The sequence below is a fragment of the Prorops nasuta genome, unplaced genomic scaffold, assembly GCF_024137725.1.
Source record: "Prorops nasuta isolate Cenicafe-Biocafe unplaced genomic scaffold, Cenicafe_Pnas_1.2 PNAS00003, whole genome shotgun sequence".
Lineage (NCBI taxonomy): Eukaryota > Metazoa > Arthropoda > Insecta > Hymenoptera > Bethylidae > Prorops > Prorops nasuta.
The window spans coordinates 1,491,213-1,498,464 of record NW_027116800.1 but is presented as its reverse complement, the minus strand read 5'-3'; positions in this window follow the sequence as shown (position 1 = coordinate 1,498,464).

Here is a 7,252-nt window from a genome sequence, read left to right as displayed (position 1 = left end):
CAGAAATAACTTTATCCACTTCCACACTGTATATATGCATGGCAGATATTTTCAGTATCCATATTCAGTCGTCATTACTCTAAAAATAATAAATATTTCAATAAAAAAATAGTGTTTGACAATTATTATAACCGATAATAATAATAGAAAATCCCAAATCAAACTATCCAATAAATTCGGATAAAATAATTTTCGAATAACAGGCAGTTCGTATGCATTTTCTATTTAAAAGAGATATTATACACATCAAGCAGCACACAAAATTGATTTGGTTCATTCCATAATATTATATGTGTACATACACCATCCTAGCTAATTTATACACTGAGAAAAATGTTTTCATCCCATTAACAGTTATTCGTGATATCAATAAACTAAATTTATTGATATTATGAATAACTTGATAAATAATTAATTATTCGTAATATTAATAAAATTAATTTATTGATATTACGAATAAATGTTAATGGGATGAAAATAAATGTAAAATTTTTCTCAGTGTATGGTCAGCCATTGTACTAATCGCTATCCTGTATACAGTTTATACATATATCATGTCGGCAAAAATTAAGGAAACAGATTTTAATACATAGCGTGTATTTAAAAAAAACATATTAAATTTCACGCAAGATTTTGATAATTTTTTATTAAGTTGGTTTAGTTACGTAGAATCATATCGTACCATCCATACAAACTTGAAATTTGAATGAAAATAGAATTTTAATACAAATTGAATAATTAACACTAAAATATTTACAAAAACAGCTGACAAAAACAAGAGAAAATAACAAGTTTAATCAACTAATCAATAAATCTCCGAATCTGGGGTACTTTGCTAAAATGCAGTAAAATGCTAGTTAGAATTTCTCTTCTTTCGTTTAAAACAAGATAGAAATCTTATCATTTTCAATGTCAATTCTGCATTCGAATGTAAAATTGATATTGAAAAAAATAAGATTTCTATCTCGTCCTATCAAAAGAAAGATAGGTTCTATCCAGCATTTTACCGGACTTGTACTGTCGGTAAACAATTCGTGTAATAAAAGTCAAATGCAAAGCAAATTGAACAATCGGGCGTTTGTTGGACAATGTGCCAGTGAACGAGTCAAACGAACTTAAAAACACTAAAAATAGTTGAAAAATAACGCTGTACCATTATGGCGCGTTCTTGAAGAGAGGTTACTTTTGGTTATTTCCACTTCAAGAACGCGGGACAGTGGTACAGCGTTATTCTTCATCCGAATTGAGTTTTTTTAAGCTCGATTGACTCGTTAGAATTGGCACCTTGTCATAAAGAAGCCCGTTTTTGCAATTTGCTTCGCATTTTACTTTTATTAAACGAATTGTTTATTGACTTGTACTGTCGGTAAAGCACGCGTGAGGGATCCCGTTAACTATCATAAATTATTCGATTACAGGTAACATATATTATTGTTCGGGATTTTAAGTGTGTTATTGCGAGCGGTTCGAGACTCAGGCCGACTCCCTCTAGCACACTCTGTCTCTCTTCCACCTCATAGTTTGGCACATCGCCGTCAGGTGGCTGGCTCGCGTAGCGACTTTCTCGATGGTAAGATTTTGCCTGTGAGGTACTTAAGCCCGCGAGTCACGCTTGTTCACTGGTCTCTCGACTACGTCGAGTCGAGACCCTAGAGACTCTGCTCTCTAACTTTCCTCTTTGGAGTGGAATAGCACTGTCATTTCCTTTAACTTAACAATAACCCATCTGCGTACACCACTCTGGTTGCGCAGTCTACATCCCATCCTTTTTTTCAACCTTTATTGACTTTCGTTTGAAAGCCATACTGGGTCAAATCTCTCATAAATATAATATTACTTAATTAATTTATGACAATGAAGCATATGAATAGAGTTTCGTATTTAAAGTACTGCATGAATACTATTAAACTATCGTATCTTCATGCAAAATATATGCTTCAAATTAAAAACATAATAAATTTAGTGCAATAATGCTGTATAAATAAATGTATTTTTTTTTGCAGCTAATTCTTGATCGTTTATGACGAGTTAACGGGATCCCTCACGCGTGCTTTACCGACAGTACAAGTCAATAAACAATTCGTTTAATAAAAGTAAAATGCGAAACAAATTGCAAAAACGCGCTTCTTTATGACAAGGTGCCAATTCTAACGAATCAATCCAGCTTAAAAAAACTCAAATCGGATGAAGAATGACGCTGTACCACTGTCCCGCGTTCTTGAAGTGGAAATAACCAAAAGTAACCTCTCTTCAAGAACGCGGCACAATGGTACAGCGTTATTTTTCAACTAATTTGAGTGTTTTTAAGTTCGTTTGACTCGTTAGGACTGGCACATTATCCTACAAATGCCCGATTGTTCAATTTGCTTCGCATTTGAATTTTATTAAACTAATTGTTTATTCACTTTAACTGTCGATAAAGTAGGCATGAGGGATCCCGTTAACGGGATCCCTCACGCGTGCTTTACCGATAGTACAAGTCAATAAACAATTAAGTTAATATAATTCAAATGCGAAGCAAATTGAACAATCGGGCATTTGTAGGATAATGTGCCAGTCCTAACGAGTCAAACGAACTTAAAAACACTCAAATTAGTTGAAAAATAACGCTGTACCATTGTGCCGCGTTCTTGAAGAGAGGTTACTTTTGGTTATTTCCACTTCAAGAACCCGGGACAGTGGTACAGCGTTATTCTTCATCCGATTTGAGTTTTTTTAAGCTGGATTGACTCGTTAGAATTGGCACCTTGTCATAAAGAAGCCCGTTTTTGCAATTTGGTTCGCATTTGACTTTTATTAAACGAAATGTTTATTGACTTGTACTGTCGGTAAAGCACGCGTGAGGGATCCCGTTAATGAATGAATTGTGGTCAGTCTTAAAAGGCCGATTTGCTTTTAGTCCAACAAATGAGCGCTGTAGCGCAGACGGTAAGGTTTCCGTTTCTCACGCGGCGAGCTCGGGCTCGAGTCTTGGCCAAGTTTAAAATTTTTTTATTTTTTTTTAATAACCATTAACTTATTGGACTCAATGGTAGCATTCAGCAGAGGTAGCAGCTCAGTAACGTTACCAGATTTCTTTTTAAACTTCTACTTCTATTGGATAAAATTATAGGATCTAAGAGTAATAGCCAATAACATACACCGCTCCCCCAACATTTGTCTCTGCTGAATGCTACCAATAATAAATATAAAAATGCATTTGTTAACAGATTAATACATAAACATTGAGTTTATTACACCTCAACTCAATTGATATTATAAGAACGCATTTTTTGTATTTATTATCAAATCTAGTAAGTTTTTTGGTTACATATAAGCATTTTATAATAACTGAAAACTAATTTAAGAAAGTTATAATTTCGGGCTGGGACCTTCGGTAATTTAACTTTTATCGAAGCATTAGGAAAAGGATTTTGTTTTGCTTTGCGAGTCGCGTTTGGGGTAAACGTATTATAGAGTAAGAGAGAGAGATCCGAGAATCGACATCGTTCCTTCTCGCTCCCGAGATCTACCGAAGCTTGTCGGAGAAGACCGATACACGTATGTACCGGTGGAAGAGTGTGCGTGCTACGACTGGGGAAGCATCTCACGAACATAGTAGCAGCTTTCTATGTGTGAGAGCTGCACGCGCAGAGGACGGCATGGTGGGGAGAATATTCTGTCCACGATCTGGCTTCACTGATCTACAGATGATCTACAGTCTAGGTAACATAAACAAAAACAAGAAAAAACTTTCCTATCTTACGACTCCAGAATAGTCCAGAATAACAGACGGCAAGACGGTCCTTACAGGCAGTATGTAAATATAAATACATTTTTAAATTTAACAAAAGTTTTATTATATTACATAGAATAAACGATTCTTTTTTTTTTGTATGTATATTAAGTCCATAGTCGTTAATTCAACTTCCATTGTGAATATTTCATAATCTTCCACTTTGAGGATCCCCCAAACCACACATCTTAAAATTTCAGCACCCAAAATTAACTTTTGGTAACGAATGTTTATCTCATATTGAAGCTTCAAATCTTGACTGCTTAGAACGTAGTTGCTGTATCTCACAAATGTGTTGTACCGTATCGCCGGATCCATTATAATCTGGAAAAAGAAAAACATATAAATCTTTTAAATTCGGGCCAAACTGTCCCCGAGTATAATTATTTTTTATATCAAAATAAAATAAATATAATAATGAAGCTTACAAAATAATTTGAAGACAATAGCAATTTCAAATCCACCTTGGACAACCCATTAAGTTACAGTTTGGTGCTACAATGACTGATTGACTGAGCCGAGCCAGCCAAATCGTGGACAGAATATTCTCCCCACCATGCCGTTCTCTACTAGGCATATACCAGTTTAATACCACTGACAAGTCACTAGTACCTCCATGGCAGGCGGGAGACACTCTCATAGGCGAAGTCAGGGGGAGGACAGTGCCGTGTTGTCCGTGTTGAGGAGTGGAACCATGATTGCAACGCCACCTAGGAACTCTGACATTTTTTGGAAGAACTAACCGGGCTTTTTCAGTGCTGGGATTCTGTAACTTCCCAGCGATGATTGTCGGTATCGCTAACTACCGATAGTTGTCGCTTGCAGTAACGAAAAGAGCGATTCTGTAACTTCCGTCTATATGGATTCAGTAACTAGTTATCGACAACTTTCGGTAATTGAATCGAGTTACCGAGAGATATCGCTAAGAGCGATTCTGTAACACAAAGTTTTCGATAATTGTCGTTAAAAAGGGCGGTCGCTACCGAATTCTATCGTTAACTTAACGACGACCGTGATAGGCGTCGGTAGAAGTTTACCGAGAAAGTAAATATAATAAATGTCACAAATATTTCTTAAATTAATATTCAGAAATCACAAAAAAGTACTTACAATAAATTTTCTTTATAAATTAAGGCTTACAGTAAAAATCGTAGGAAATAAAATTTAATATTTTTCCAATTTTTATATTTAAAAATAACTATATATATATATATATATATATGCAGAGGTTTTCTCTAAAATATAGAATTAATTGTATTATTTAACTATAGCACACAGGCACTAACTGTACATTGTCTAACTCAAAAAAATCTTAAAACATTAATTTTTAATACTTATTTTAATTAAAATATACTTACGTTTTAATACTTCTTTTAAATAAAATATGATAATTTTGCTATAGTAAGAATTGCTATAGTCAAAATTGATATAGTCAAGTAACACAAAAATTCATATTTCGGTTGGTATTAAATACACCAATATTACCAACTTCCCTAGAACCTTAACGAATTTTATCGTTATCGTACAAATATGAGTTGCACCGACTATTGTCGTAAAACTAAAGTTACAGAATCGCTCATTCGTTAGCGCAAGCGATAACTGTCGGTAGTTAGCGATACCGACAGCTGTCGTTAAGGGGTTTGACCCACTTGAGGCCAAAAACACTCACAATATAATAGTTGATGTGGTATATATTATTTATTACGAGCATTGTGAGTTTTTGGTGGAATACGTGCAAGGAAAAGCAAAGGTTTATTAAAGTTATTCGTCGGATAAATTTTATATTAGTACCGTTGAACCTCTAGCGACATCTATCTCGGTCGTTGTTAAGTTATAACGATATTATTAGTTTTCCTTTCAATAAAAAACTCAGTGAAATATCAATTCTCAGCTAAATGATTCGGTTTAGTACAATTTATATTAACTTCAATTGTTCGTAACTCCGTCGCTTAACTAAGATTGAACTGAGAGTTTTCTTAAAAAGGAAAGGTACGTTTATTCGGTAGGATTCGGTAGGTTACCGACAGTACCGACATTACAAGCGACAATCATCGCTGACTCTGAGTTACAGAATCGCACTTAGCGATTTCTGTCGGTAACTGGACTTAACGATACCGAAAGTTGTCGCTAAGAGTTACAGAATCCCACTACAGACCTATATACTCTCAAAGTTAAAGTTTAAAGGAAAATAGGAAAAAGAAATTATTACAATTATATAAAAAATAAAACATTTTTTATTATATAAAATTTTGTTACAAAATAGATATGAAACAAACATAACAAGTACAAAAAGCTATTTATCATACATTATATTATAATTAAATAATACAAAGGAATAAATTATAAAGTCATAATTTATATACCTACACAATACATAATGTATATTATTAGGAGGATATATATGATTTAAAGCATAATTATTGAAAAATAAATTATGTCAATTGCTTTAAATTATATAGAACCTATTTATAAATGAAAATTGACATCATTAATATTACATTTATCATATTAATTTTTTTTTCCTTTTACTGACGCATTGCGAGGTAAGGGGGAAACTTCTTTAAAGCCTATGGCTTGTTAAGTACCTCTGGCGACCGATATTTGTGACCAGAGGTTATGTGGGATTTTAACCCACTAAAACCCCCTACCCAAAAAGATTCATATGAAGGTGAAAATAGTCTAAATACTCTAAAAAAAACTCTATTATACACAAAATTTATATAATTAAATAATGAAAGTAATCTATTTACTATGCTTACTTCTATACTTAAGAGCTTCTTTCATTATCGTATCATCTGCTGATCGAATGTCCTTTCCGACTACAATATTATTAATTCTAGTACACCAATTTGAAATAAAATTTAAAGTAATACTACGTACTAATGTATCGCGAAAATATTCGAAATGTGTGCTGCAATTAATGAATGAAAAATCTAAAGAATTATTTAATGTTAAAGTAAATCTTTCAATTATTTTTTTTCTAAAGCAAACTGATGCAATATCTTTCTGTAATATAACTTCTGAAATAGATAAGGCTTCTTGAAAAAACTTAAAATATTGAAACGTTTCATTACAAGTAGTACAATTTTTAAAGATTTTACGTTTACGCAAATTTTTTAAAACTAAAAGAGTTTTGTTGCAAGGTTTTCGATAATTAATTTCTATTTTATTGTCGTTAATATTAAAAGCTTCATCTAACGCAGAATCTGTATATGTTGGCTGGTCATTCGATTCTGCAGATCGCACGAAATTTTCAAGAGAGAAAAGGTTTCCATCAGCAGTATTCTCACAATTTGTTTTAACTGTTTTCGATGAGACTAAATTATTGATTAATAAAGATTTAAACGAAAATTGAAACTGGTAACAAGACGGATTGACATTCCTATGCCCATGACTCCGGATCATGCCAAAAAAGTTTTCCAAGGGGTCTTGGTTAACTCTTCTTGGCATGAGCTGGTAGATTTTTTCTCTATTTAA